The 15,448-nt window shown below is 45.8% G+C and overlaps 1 long non-coding RNA gene across 1 annotated transcript in view; it reads left to right on the plus strand.

The window, feature by feature from the left end:
- The window catches only part of LOC143514752 (uncharacterized), a 51,764-nt gene that overhangs the window by 18,209 nt on the left and 18,107 nt on the right, over positions 1-15,448 (plus strand). The gene's annotated exons all lie outside the window — the stretch shown is intronic.

The raw sequence follows: 15,448 nt of genomic DNA on the forward strand, positions 1-15,448 counted from the left end.
AGTAAAAGTGATTTTAAAATAAAAGCAGAATCTACATTTGATATGAAATACTGAAATTAATTATACAGATGCAAAATGGCTTTAAAAACAAACTGAAAGTTATAACTGCTCTGCTAAAATAAAGTGCTGTAAGAATATAGCACGAGAGCTCAGTCAGAGGCACAACAGAGAGGTTTTAAGTCTGGATTTAAAAACAGTTATTTAGACAACATTTAAGTTTAGCAAGTTGCTTCCAGTTGTACGTAGCATAAAAGCTAAATGCTTTGTCGTTGTGTATATTCTGTGTTCTGGGCTCTACTAGCTGGCCTGTATCCATGGATCTAAGAGCCCTACTGGATTCATTGATTTAATCCATTCAGTGATTTGCACACTAGTAGTGTTGCTTCAGAATCTATTCTGTAACTAACTGGCTGGTTGAGAGATGTTAGCGCCGCGGTAATGTCCTCTGTTCTCTTGTCCTGGCTAAAGCTCCTGTTGTTGTCTTCTGTTGAATTGTCCTTTTGGAAATTCAGTTAAGTGTCCATTACCAAAGTCAAGACTCCTGGATGTTAAAGCATTAACTCTGATTCTTGCTCTATTTTTCATACAATAGTAGTTTTCTTGAATATTTGATATGCCTACAGATATGGCAGATAAACCGATGCAGATTTCTTACTGAAGGTTAACACTAACATTAACATTAACACTAACACTAACATTAACATTAACATTCTCTGAGTTCTTCGGGAATGGCTGGTTCAAGCATTTCAGACAGAGTCATTTCTTCCTTTCTTAAACAAATCGTTAACATGGCAGCTACTACCATGAAAATGTCCTGGGTTCACGCCAGACAAACATATCTGCCAAAAGTGTAGAGAGGAAAAAAAGAAGCACACAGGAGCCATTTTCTTAACAGCTGGGAGTTCAATTAGCAGTTGATAGGGGAGCAGGAGACAGACCCTCCGGTTTCCGATTCCCCGTGAAAAGGGGGCGGGTGGGGGCCGCTGAGCACCGCAGGCCAGAATAGAAGACTAATGTTCCTCTACACACAGCTGCTAACTGACAACAAAAGGGTTGTCATGATGATTAATGAGTGGGGGAAGCCTCTCTTTGTTACCAACGCAGCACTGTACTATGTTAAAAGCTATTAAAGTTTGGTAAGAGGCGGCTGGTAGGGCGGTAGGAAGAATGGTTATCATTGGGAAGGTTGGCAAAAACTTGTTTGAATCGATAAACCAAAAGTCGATGTGGTGCCGGAGAAGAGGCGTGTGTGGAGGGGGTGTGAGGCGGTCTGTGGGGGGCGTGAGGCGTGTGTGGAGGGGACGTGAGGCGGTCTGTGTTGCATAATCAGACGGGAAGTTAATGGAGGAAAAAGCAGTGGATTCCCTACACAGGCCTCCTCACTGCTGATATTATGACATCTTTCATCACTGCCGTTCACTATAGTAAATGAGGTTGGAAATAGATTTCGAGACGTACCACCCAACACCATCCCCACTCCCCACACTCCCCTACCTCACACCCCCACTCCCTCCCACATCCTCCACACACACACCCCACCCCCCCATACCACCACTCTCTTTTTTTCCCTACAGCTATAAGTGGAGGGTCCTATTTATGGTAGCTGAGGAATGACACAGTGTCAGGCGTGTGAAAGCTAGGAGAGCAACATTTTCACATTGATTTTCACGTCAGCTTAAAATTTAGCGGCCAGAGCTGTGAAGATTCCATGGCAACCAAAGACAAAAATGGATTCAGCTTTTCTTGTCTCCTACCTGTCATTGTTGATTGTGGAAAAAAACGCAACATTTGGAGTAGAGGGGTCCATCACGGCAAACTAGACCGCGAGAAGACCGATCAGTGTTAGCACGTGGTAACTGACCAGTTTTTTAGAAAACGAATTTCAAAATGTTTTAGGCAGAAAAATGATGGACGGCTGTGCTCATGGTTTCAGCATTTTTAATGTTTCTCACAGAAGCTGACAGTTCTGACACAAACTGTCTTTTATTCCCACATAAACTAGATATTACTGTCTGCAGAACTTTTGGATGTTGACCAGAAGTTGGTTCCTGACGTTGTTTTTGAAGATCTGACACCCTGCAGAGTTACAACCCTAATTGAATTCACTGGATCAAATTTATACAGGATTCTCATACAATAGCATGAGAATATTTGCATTGGTCTCAAATAAAACTATATCAAAGTACAGATACCCTTTTCATACATCTGTTCTATTATACCTCTATGTAAAACACCTCCTATATTTTGTGCTCGTTGTATAGAGAATTTATATATGTAAATAAATCGCATTGTGTGCTTGTTCAGTCTGTGTGGTGTGTTAAACATGCTCTCATCGTAGCATTTTCCATATTTGTACACACCTGGTAAATCAAGCAGATTGTGGTTGGGATTGGAGACACGTGTGCTGGGGTTCAGCTCTGCAGGCTGGTAGATCTGCAGACCCAGAAGTGGGCACACCTGAGTCTGTCTGCAGTCCTCCAAGAAGACAAAAGATCACCTGTCTAACAGCAGGCGTCAGTGTTGTCCTCACTATGGGTGAACACGGCGTCTGCTGTGAAAGGACGCTACGCCACGTCCCGCTGTGTTGTAAAACGTTCTCCTCTCCATGGCTGGACTCATCGCGTATTCAGGCGGGTGTGTGTCAGATGCTCGCCGTTGTGCCTCGTTCTGAAGCCGCTCCTGAGTCTGCCCTCCGGATCAGACAGCCTTCACTCGATGGGTCTCGCCAGGGACCCTGTTGTGAACATGCTTAAAGCGAGGGGGAGACCGGCCCCGGGACGCCGCGTCACCCAGCTCATGAACTGCAGAACAGGCGCTGCTCTCCTGGAGACAAGCTGCGCATGGTGGACGCAGACACCCTCACCTGACGAGCCACCCGAGACGGCGGCCCAGCAGGTCAGCGGAGTTGAGTTCAGGCATGTCTTAGGGGCACAGCAAGAGCAGAGAGCTAATTGTGCACCTGTGTTAAATCGTTGGCTTGTGCGGAAATAGCTGTTAGCCTACCCTTGTGCATGGGACAAAGTGTTAGCAAGAAAATACAAAAACCTTTGAGTAGGATGTGGTGGGAGGAACATTAGCTTAGTGAGGGACTGAGGTTCGTCCAGCCGTGTGGACGCTACACAGACGCGGCGTCTTCAGGGAGAAAAACGTCCCTGGCGTGTCTTTGTTTTCTCCTAGGCGAGATGACACATCTCTATCAAGACATGAAGACCCAGCTCGCCCCTCCGTGGCTGAGTTATTCTGAGAAACACATGGAAGGCGGTGATGCTCCCCGCCTGTCAGACACAGCACTCTCACAGAAACAAGGGAACATCTCAGCGATATCTGTCTGGATGCCCAAGGCACCAGCCGGCCAATCTCTTTCAGAAAGTCCTTGAAGTAGTGTTTGATATTTCTATATTCTCTAATTAAATGGCTTTTTCTTAGTTATCATCCTTTTGACCAAATGTGGCTTTTAACATGCTGTGTGAGAGATAACTTGGAGACTAATCTTTCATCTCTGACTTTATTTGTAATTTTAGTTTTTTTTTTATTTGAAAGGAAGCGATCTTAGGAACAGTCTCTGAGTACCTTGAGGGTTTGTGGCAATTTATTAACAATGAATAAATAGATTCCTCTCCTCAAATGTCTGTTTGGGTTGGTAAGGGCCTAGGTCCCTGGGTCCACATCTGATAACCGGTGATCGATCGCATGTCTTTTGAAGATCGGGCCCTACTGAGTGTGGTTCTGTGGACAGACGAGACCTGATCACTAAGGACTTGCTTGCGGAGAAGTTTGTTAAATGGGCCATGGACACCGGCGGCAGCAGGAGAACTTTACAGGGAGCCTCGAGGTGTCATGGTGGGGGGGAAAAATGGCACAAAACTCAAAGCGACTTTGATGAGACGGCACAAGGACAATTAGAGACAAACTGCTGATGTCTGACATACCTTATACAACCGCCCCACATAAAAAAGAGCTGAGCGATGTTATTTCAGAGTCCTATATAATTCAAGTATATTCAACAATCAGCCAAAGCAATGAAAAAGAGAGGGTGTAGCTAACCTTATCTCTCTGAATAGAACTGTACTATAGATCCTAACACAGCTGTGGTGATTCATTGTTTATTAAATGAATAGAGTAATTGGTTCAGTTTCACAATTAGAGGCATGCAATGGACAACATTACATAGAGGCAACCCTGCACTAATAATCAGTAGGGAGAAATATGGAACATGATAATGGACTTGGGTTATGACAGGTTATGACAAGACTACAAATGACAGCTGAAATATTTAATTTTAATAATCGCATGTGCGGAGTTGGAGTAAACGAGGCCACAGCGGATCCGGAGTGAGACGGAGACACTTCCTGTCAAATGTCTTCAGCTTCCCGTCCCCCTGTCAGTCCAAGGCATCGTTCCTCACAGGCTGGTCGGAAGGGGCTGGTTATGAGGTTCGGGGTGGAGCTGAGAGGGCTCTGGTTGGTGAAGACAGGGGCAGGTGGTGTCACCATTTATCCTGGTGATGCTGCCGTGCACATGACACGGTCATGTCTAATAACAAAAACCTCACGGTGGAGCGTAAACCCCTGTGTCACAAGTTAGGGAGCAATGTGTGTGAGACACACGAAGCTGTTCAGGAGTGAGTTTACTTGTGTAGATCAGCAGATGGGTACTGAAGAGCGTTAGCGTGCCAACGTGATTTTTCCCTACCGTGTCATTTACAGTTGCTGCAGGAATGTTAACTACCACAGACCACGCTCGGTTCAGTTATCATATGCTTAAACACATCATTTGCATCACGTTTGAACAATGAGTCTGAAACTGACTCAAGACAGGCTTTCTCTCAGAAGACAGAGGCAGTGCCAGTGAATGAATGGATAAACAGTTGTTTGCTTGTCTGTAGAGCGTTTAGAGCCGAGAGTGTCAGAGGAAACCCAGCGGCGCTGGCGTGTGCGTGGAGCGGCCCCCGAGTCCCCCGCTAACCCCAAACAGACACTTGGCCATAATTAAAACAGGCTGCGATGATTGGGACGCCCGCACGCCCCGAAGCACAACAGACAGATAAAGAAGGAGCCAGGCTGTGTAATCTGGGACTGCATGGCCTCGCACAAACGTCAAAATTGCAGGAGGGAGAATGGGAGTCCCGCGTCGGCGAATGGGAGTCCCGCGTCGGCGAATGGGAGTCCCGCGTTTGCGAGGCGGGCGGGCGCTGGAGGAAAGGAGGGCTGGTTGTTCTGCTGCTCCCAGAGCAGTGGACGGTTCCAACGATCACACTTCGATTACGCATGGGCTTATCTCACCTTCCAGCTCTAATTCAGGAGATAAGATACTGGCGAGGTCCTCTCCTGTACGAGCAGACGGCGAACTCTGAGGTGGGAGCTCGCCAAATGTCATGCACTGGAGCAGACAGCCCACACTGGGGCAGAGGCCAGCGCACTCAGCCATGTATAATACACCATAACGGAATAAAAGACAAAGCACCAGTCCGTCATCAGCATGGAGCATGACAACACACCACCTGCTTTGGTCCAGTCTACCCATCCAGAATTATTAGCCTTGGAGAAGATGTGCTAAATAGGTCAAAGAAAGTCGTTGTTGTTTATTGGCTTGGTCTTACATTGGAAATTTTACAGCCAGCCTGTCCAAGAGCTAGCATTATTTAAGAAATCCTTAGAAAAACAAATATTCTATCTCTGCTGTCCACCTAGAAACTGTCATGGTAAGCCTTTGGAGATTGATCCATTATTCTTAGGATTTCAGTAGACAGATTAAGTTGTAGTACAGCTTTGCTCTCTGTGGTAAATAAAGATCCCATAAAACCCCTCAGCGGGTGGGGTAGCTAAGACTGGCACTAGTCCCTGTGTTAGTTCAGCACCCATGTGACCTCTTCCACTTGTGGAACCCTGCTGGGGAGAACGTGACAGGCAGCAGGTCCCTCAGCTGGGCCACGTCTCCGCCGCTCTGGGTCTGCTCTTCTCCTCCGGCACGTCGGCTGCCTGTGTGAGTGCCGAGGGTTGTCAGGATCGAGTGATGGCCCATAGCATTTTTCCAGCTTTGTATGGATGTGAATTTGCAATCTGTATTCAGAGCATTCGCCGACAAAGGGCATACATCCAGTGCAGCACCAGAAGACCATGTCTGCATGTTTGCATGTAGCTGACACAGGGATTGAATTGCAGAAAATGAGCATGAAGACATAACTTCTAAAAAAGAAACATTGCTTCACCATGTTCATGAATTCAAACATGCAAAGCAGGAGAAGGCTGCTCGTTCATTCAGAACACCCGGGACCACTGGAGTCCTCAGTGAAGAAAACACCACTGCCATTCATTTTCTGATATTCCTGAGCATCACTTGGTGTGTGTGTGTGCGTGTGTGTGTGTTTTGTCCTTCATCAGTCTGTAAGAAACATACGGTATGAGGAGATTTATCTTGTGCGTTCGCACGTGTGTGTTGTGTGTGTGTGTGTGTGTGTGTGTGTGTGTGTGTGTGTGTGTGTGTGTGTGTGTGCGATACCATGCCCGCAAATAACTCTATGGTGATCTATTTCTGTGGAGCTCAGCAGGAAGCACTAAAGTTTGCAGCCAGAAGCTGCAGAATGTAGATGTGATCATTCTGAAGAGCACACACTCACTCACACACATACACACATACATACACTCTCACTCACACACTCACACTCACACACATATGAACATACACTCTCACTCGCACATTTACTCACACACACTCTCACTCACACACCCACTCACATACACACACTCACTCACACATGCACACACACACACACACACACACACACACACACACACACACACACACACACACTGTCTCACTAACTGTGGCTTTGGAACAGATCATTAGTTCAGATTACATAACTATGCTAATGAGTAAGTGGTTTTATTGCTATAATTATGCCACAGGGATTTAGATGATAAAAAAAGGATTATATAAAACCAAGAGAGTCAAAGTTTAACATCTGCTTGACGAAATAATTAACTCACAAGCTACTCTGCACATCAGTGCGCTCAGTGAGGTTCAGACGCGGTGTCGTTTGACTATGTGGTCAAGTGCTTTATCTTCTCTGTTTTGTCTACTTATTGCTGCTGACTGAAAATATTGGATTCTATTTAAGATGACAGCAGAGGTGACATGATAGTTCAGACAACATTCAATTTAATGTCTTGTGGTGTATTCCAAGCTCATTCTCTGGCCTGCAAAGTTACTTCTTTTAATTTTCAAAGAAGTTCCATTTAAGTACCAAAATTAGACTTTACCCTTGGACCAACTAGGTCATTGAAAACATGCTTATTTTATCAGGCTTCACTAATAAATGTGTGAGGGAATGGGAGGAAGTCGTGCGATGGTATTATTGGGGTACAAGACGGTCACGGAGCCTTCAGCTGCCCACACTCAACCCACCAGCCGTTGCTTCGACTGGGATTCAAACCAACGACCCCCAACGGGCTGCCTTCAGCAGGGAAACCCGTCACTCCCAGACGTGACTGAGCAGTGCTGGGTTGTGTTTGCTCTGTGTAGTTCACCAGACAAGGGCCCGTGGGGTGTGAGAGGAATTATCCGTAATGATGACGTCATCTTGGCCCACAAACTCTTCCACGGTCGTCATATGTGTTTATTGCTTATATAATTATAGAATTGCTTTTTCTCTGTGCTTATTCTGCTGTGCCCATGGGACCAGCACACAATAATGCTGCTCTCATCCGTTCAATCTAGACGCTCCATCATCTGTTCATACAGTTCAGTGTAAGTTTATTTGGCTCATGACAGACTGGCTGTGCAGAGCAGTGGCTTCGTAAAAGCTCCAAGCTTTCGATGGACTCTGTGCTAATTTGATATTACACCTGCGGAGGATAATCACAGCTATGCTGGAATATGCATTTGATAATCTCTTGATGAATGTGTCAGTTAGGTCACTTTACATTACATTATTCCTCACACATGGTTACTGTCCTATTAAAACAACTGATCAGAATGAGATGCCACAAAGCAGCGTTTCCCAGACAACCCTCGCCCTGTTATGCTGTATTACTGATGCTTGGGAGGTGTGCAGACGTGTCTGATGCTCCACACTGTAAGAACATTTTCTAACTTTATTCAGCATTCCCCAGATAAACGAAAAATCCTTTTAAACACACCTTTCGATCCCTCAGTATTCTGAGACTTTCCTTTGGCAGATAGCTACAGTCCCCTACGTTTGAGAGGTCATGAGAGCACACAGCACAGTAGGAGGGTCACAGTAGGAGGGTCACAGCTGAAGAACACAATGTTCTCATTCCACCACAGAACTGTGTTCCTCCACATACTTATGTTTAAAGCTAATGGTGAAAGACATTGTAAAGCATTATAAAGCATTATAAAGCATTACCAAGGGCGTGTTGGCATAGTGCTGATGGTTCATCACGGGAAAGGGAAACGAAGCCAGTGTCTACAAGTTTCCAACTGTGATCCTTAGAGATTTTTTTCATCTCAGTATATGTGGAGCCAGAATACACCAGTGTCCTTTTCCCAGAAGGTTCATCACATTTTATGTGTTCCAAGGTCCTCCATTACTGCCCTAATTGTGGTGATGGAGATGGATATTTTCAGATGTGTAGCGGTGATTGCGAGCAAATGATTTCTGAAGGTCACCAGGCCTTTATCTCATTTCTTTTGTATGTTCTTTGACTCCCCTGTGTTTAGATATGAGTGTGGGGGATCTGTGGCCATCTCAGCATTTCCAGACTCCAGCGAGCTTAAAGGGGTAGAAACAACAGAAGCTACATGGATTATTCATTAATAAGAATTTCCAATTTTCTACAGATATACAATCATTTTGTACAGTCTACGTAGTCCTACAGGTCCAGTGTGAGGTATGTTCACTAAAGCTGAAATAAACTGAAATTATCAAGCAAAACATCAATTATTACTTTACAGTGGTTGCTTCCTAGCTTTAAGCCCATCTGTTGTTCCTGGTGACTGCTACCTCAGACATGCTAAGTCTACCACCGGGGGGATATGAAAACCAGAATTAGCAAGCTGTGTCCAGACTGAAAATCCTTCTGTTCACAGCAAACATGCTTCAAACAGTCATTTTCCACGGCAGTCATTTAGCCCAGCCCCTCAAAGATGAGTGAGATTTACATAGTCTGGTGTGACAATGAGATTACACTGACTGGGTCTACCAGAATGCAAAATAATAAACAGCTACTGACCTAATCTAAGAAGAATAGAACAAAATGGACATTCTATTTCCCAGAATGAATAGCAAACTGAGGGAGGGAGCAGAAGCAGAAGAGGGAGGGAGAGTCATTATTCATTTGTATCTATGTTTGTTTGCCTTTTTCAAAATAAATTATTTGTAACTTGGGAGGACGGGGGGGGGGGGATGACTTGAAAGTCATCAGATTGATTCAGATAAAAACACAGTTTAAATACAGCATAAACACAGTGTAAATACAGTGTAAACACAGTGTACATAGAGTGTAAACACAGCTTAAGCACCTTAATCACAGCTTAAAATCTTTTTTTTTCACTTTTTCATCTGTCTGCAGCGTCGGACAGGATCATCTTTCCCTGTACAACGTGCCCTGGACCCATCGATGTCATTATGCATGATGCTGTCTGTCTAACCCAGATTTGTTAACTGTGTCAAAAAAATCCAGATTTTCTTTCTGACCCATTTTTTCCTTCCATGTAATGTAATCAATTCTTTAAAGACATCATTGCGCGGCAGTGATTGGCTTCCCCTGGAACTGAATGAGTGGTTAACATAATAGTGAGACCCGCAACTGCTCTATTATCGCCCTACAGAGTTAATACTGATCAGAAGACGCCATCTCTCCCCCAGGCCGCAGTCGGCTCTCATCCGCCGAGAGTGAGCCAGGCGGCACACGGGGGGTTGGTGCCTGTTCACCTTCTCCCTGAGCCTGGTGAAAGAGACGAGAACTGACAGAGGGTCTGTTCCTCCTCCTCCTCTCTCCCCTTCCCTCTGGCTGCATCCTCTGGTGGAATAAAAACGAGACTCTAAAAATCCCCACTGAGACGGCTTGTTATCTACCAACGAGATATCTTAACTGTGGATTGAGTGGCGGGTTGGGGGGTGGGGGGGCTCTGTGGGCCACTCAGACAGTGAGCTCCCAGCTGCATTAAGATGTCTAAGTGGAACTGTACTAGGAGAGGCCCTGGTTTCCTGCAGCAAGGAGAGACTCGGGCTTAATGCGGAACTGAATGGGATTGTGAAGGGTAGAGTGGCAGCGGGTAGTTTGCGGGTGATCGTGGGATTCTGAAACTCGCTTCAAATGTCTAAGAACTTTTTCATGTTGCAGGGTCTGACTGCTGGACTTTGTGAGAGGTGAAACAGAGGTGATAAGAATCAGAACCAGAACTCATAACTCTGAGGTCTGTACTCAAGCATCTCAAGGCTGCAAGAGATCATTATTATAAGCCACCTCCTGAAATATTCACATTCCTAAAGTTGGACTCCCTACCCCTACAAACAAGAACCTCACTGTTGGCACAGACTGCTAACAGAGGCAGAAACAGTTTTTTTATTTGATTGCATTAAAATCATCATCATCCTCATTGCTGTAATCTGAACCAGTACTGACAAACAGCAGTGACATCTGATCGCACAGTAGCAAAAGACCGGAAGTACGCTGTCTTCCTCAGTGCCGACACTCCATGGTCTTCCTCGCTGTGGATAGTTAGCGGGTGCATGAAGAGTCGAGGTGAATCATCAGGAGGAGGAGGAGGAGAAGGAGGAAGGACCTGCAGCCCCGTTCCCCACTCAGCTATCACTGCATCTTGACTGAGATGTCATTATGGAACCACCTGACCTTCCTCCAGATTAATAGCATGTGTTTGTTATTTAGACAGCTGTTGTCTGCTGTCACTGTAAACATGACTGCCATACCATTTTCACTCCCTGTCCAGAGCCTCAACAGAAACAAACCGGCTGGTGTGACTGTCCTTAATTGCTCAGAGAATGTGTGGAACTGTCTCCACTATGTGCATGAGTACATTATCAAATACACTAAATTAAACTCGCTGAATCCTCAAAGCCTGGGTCATCTGCTTACTGAACAACAGATCCTAGCAGTCGGGGAGACGTCAAGGTAGATGAGGTTGTGAATTCTATTTTTGGGAATATGTAGGCAGAGATAGCAGGTTCGTAATTAAACCTGAGAGAGCCCGTCCGGAGTTCTCCTAAGTGGATGGGAGATTTATTAATTGCATTTGGCATGCCAGTGCAGAAGAGCACATGAAGATGAATATTTATTTATACAAGTCGGGGAGAGAGGATGAGATATGTCACACTTCCTCTGGGTTAGGAGTTTATTTATGTGAGAGTGAGGAAGACCTGAGAGATGGAGAGGAAGACTGGCTGTTGGTGAAAAATTGAGAACACAGAATAGAATGGCAAATGTACCAAACAGAACACCAAAAATGGAATGCTAAAAGGAACACCAAATAGAACACCAAATGGAACACCAAATGGAAGGTTAAACAGAACACCAAACAGAACAGCAAATAGAACACCAAAAATGGAACAGTAAAATGGAACACCAAATAGAACGCCCAATAGATCACTAAATAGAGCACCAAAAGAGAGCACTAAATAGTATGTCAAATAACATAGAAGTCCATAAAGAGGCTTCGGTATAGCTAGTGTTTTCCCAAGAAGACTTTGTAGCTTGTTGGCCTAATCAGGTTAAATACTGAGTGTCCTGCTTGTGATGTGGGCTATTTTAAGCTCTTAAAGAAGCATGTCCTGAGTTTAATGTTTAGTTGTCAACATAAATGAACACTTGAAATAAATAGTTGTTTGAGCTTTTTTAGGGCCAATGTGATTTACTTTTGCTGGGTGTCACGATGATGGTTTTTTCCCCTGCAACAAGCACAGCGGGCGGAGCTACAGGTGGCCGCTGGAATGAACCTCTTCCCAGTCCAGTTTTGCTTGAATCCTGTTTTTAGTTGCAGGACTGCTTCAACACCGTGGCCTCTCAACGCATCGAACACCTCCACCCTCCCCCACCACCACCACCACCACCACCACATGCTCTTGCTCCTCTTCCAAGCCCCATATTTCTTTCTCCACCGTCTCCTCACGCTAACGAGGTCCAACATAAATAGGCTCTCGGAAGGCTTGGGCGAAGGAGAAAACTCCCAGGAGAGCACAGCGAAAATCTCAAGGGTGTTAAAGGAGGTCCCAGCGCCCGCATGGAGGACAAACACACGCCTGAGTGCTGCTGGCTGCTCCTGTCAGCCACCGCGCGGCTAACACGCGGCTAACACGCAGCTAACACGCGGCTAACATGCGGCTAACACTCATATTGTGCTGCCCCTTCTGCAGAGCAGAGCACAGGGACCCAGTCCAGGGGCCCCTACATAAGGATAAAGGGGGACATAACTGATACAGTGTTGAATCAGAACTCTGTAAATCAGGATAGACATGTTCATCCATCATAATTAATATTGACATTTACATTTATGTAATTATGCCAATTAACATTTATAACGTGTGTGACAAAAATACTTTTTGCATTGTCTGAGATCATGCATGCTTTCAGTTGTTTGATCTCCTTAGAGAAACTCTATGTGAGAAAAGTCTTGACATGCAAATGGCGTGTGCAGAGAGACGGCCTGGTTGATAGAAGTGACTCACTGGTGCTAATTGACTGTAACACAGGGGGAGTGGGGCTGCCCCTGGGCAGGGTAGTCCTGAGGACACGGCCCGGAGAGGAGGGTAGTCCTGAAGACACAGTCCTGAGAGAAGGGTAGTCCTGAGGACACGGCCCTGAGAGCATGGTAGGCCTGAGGACACGGTACTGAGAGCAGGGTAGTCCTGAGGACACGGTACTGAGAGCAGGGTAATCCTGAGGACACGGTACTGAGAGCAGGGTAGTCCTGAGGACACGGTACTGAGAGCAGGGTAATCCTGAGGACACGGTACTGAGAGCAGGGTAGTCCTGAGGACACGGTACTGAGAGCAGGGTGAACTCCAAAGTGTCTGAACTGATGCATTGTTAAACAGGCACTAATTCTCCTACCACACAGCACTGTGTACACTGCTCAATAAGGAGATTAGAACATGTGGGGAAAACACTGGTGGCCACAGATACCTTCAGAGCTGTGTGTGTGTGTGTGTGTGTGTGTGTGTGTGTGTGTGTGTGTGTGTGTGTGTGTGTGTGTCTGTGTCTGTGTCTGTGTCTGTGTCTGTGTCTGTGTCTGTCTGTTTATGGATGTACACTGTTCAAAAAAATAAAGGGAACACTAAAATAACACATCCTAGATCTCAATGAATAAAATATTACAGTTGAAAATCTTTATTTATTTCATAGTGGAATGTGTTGAGAACAAAATAACATAAAAATGATCAATGTAAATCAATATTGTTATCCCATGGAGGTCTGGATTTGGAATCATACTCAAAATCAAAGTGGAAAATCAAATGACAGGCTGATTCAACTTCAGTGGGAATTCCTGAAGACAAGTTAAAATGAGGCTCAGTAGTGTGTGTGGCCTTCACGTGCCTATATGATCTCCTTACAACGCCTGGACATGCTCCTGATAAGGCGGTGGATGTTCTCCTGAGGAATCTCCTCCCAGACCTGGATTAAAGCATCAGTCAACTCATGAACAGTCTGTGGTGCAACATGGCATTGATGGATTCAGGTCTGGGGAACGGGCAGGCCAGTCCATAGCATCAGTGCCTTCATCATGCAGGAACTGCTGACACACTTCAGCCACTGCACCAGCATATGGTCTCACAATGGGTCTGAGGATCTCATCCTGGTACCTAATGGCAGTCAGGGTACCTCTGGCTAGCACATGGAGGTCTGTGCGGCCCTCCAAAGAAATGCCTCCCCACACCATTACTGACCCACTGCCAAACCGGTCATGCTGGAGGATGTTGCAGGCAGCAGAATGTTCTCCACGGCGTCTCCAGACTCTGTCACATCTGTCACATGCTCAGTATGAACCTGCTCTCATCCGTGAAGAGCACAGAGCGCCAATGGCGAATCTGCCAATCTTGGTGTTCTCTGACAAATGTCATTCGCCCTGCACAGTGTTGGGCTGTAAGCACAAGCCCCACTTGTGGACGCCAAGCCCTCATACCACCCTCATGAAGTCTGTTTCTGACAGTTTGAGCAGAAACATGAATATTAGTGGCCCGCTGGAGGTCATTTTGCAGGGCTCTGGCACTGCTCCTCCTGTTCCTCCTTGCACAAAGGAGGAGTTAGTGGTCCTGCTGCTGGGTTGTTGCCCTCCTATGGCCCCCTCCATGTCTCCTGGTGTACTGGCCTGTCTCCTGGCATCTGCTCCATGCTATGAACACTGCGTTGACAGACACACCAAACCTTCTTGCCACAGCTCGCATTGATGTGCCATCCTGGATGAGCTGCACTACCTGAGCAACTTCTGTGGGTTGTAGACACCGCCTCATGCTACCTCTATAGTGAGAGAACTGTCAAAATGCAAAAGTGACCAAAACATCAGCCAGAAAGGATGAGGACAGAGAAAAGGTCTGTGGTCACCACCTGCAGAATCACTCCTTTATAGGGGGTGTCTTGCTAATTGCCTCTCATTTCCACCTGTTTTCTGTTCCATTTGCAGAACAGCAGGTGAAATTGATTCACAATCAGTGTTGCTTCCTAACTGAACAGGTTGGTTTCACAGACGTGTGGTTGACTTGGAGTTACATTGTGTTGTTTAAGTGTTCCCTTTAATTTTTTGAGCAGTATATATATACACTCAATGGCCACTTTATTAGGTACACTTTGCTAGTACCTGGTTGGACCCCGTATTGGCTTCAGAACTGCCTTAATCCTCCGTGGCATAGATTCAACAAGGTACTGGACACATTCTTCAGAGAGTCTGGTCTATACTGACATGATAGCATCACACAGTTGCTGCAGATTTGTCAGCTGTACATCCATGATACGAATCTCCCGTTCCACCACATCCCAAAGGTGCTCTATTGGATTGAGATATGGTGACTGGAGGCCATTCATGTACAGTGAACTCAAGAAACCAGTCTGAGATGATTTGCGCTTTATGACATGGTGCATTATCCTGCTGGAAGTAGCAATCAAAAGATGGGTACACTGTGGTAATAAAGGGATGGACATGGTCAGCAACAATACTGAGATTGACATGGTGCTCAATTGGTACTAATGGGCCCAAGTTGTGCCAGAAAAATATCCCCCACACCATTGCACCACCAGCACCAGCCTGAACCGTTGATACAAGCCAAGATGGTTCCATGCTTTCATGTCGTTGATGCCAAATTCTGACCCTACCATGTCACAGCAGAAATCGAGACTCATCAGACCAGGTACCATTTTTTCAATCTTCTATTGTCCAATTTTGTTGAGCCTGTGTGAATTGTAGCCTCAGTATCCTGTTCTTAGCTGACAGGAGTGGCACCCGGTGTGGTCTACTGTTGCTGTAGCCCATCTGCCTC

This window comes from Brachyhypopomus gauderio, chromosome 1 (genome assembly GCF_052324685.1).
Source record: "Brachyhypopomus gauderio isolate BG-103 chromosome 1, BGAUD_0.2, whole genome shotgun sequence".
Lineage (NCBI taxonomy): Eukaryota > Metazoa > Chordata > Actinopteri > Gymnotiformes > Hypopomidae > Brachyhypopomus > Brachyhypopomus gauderio.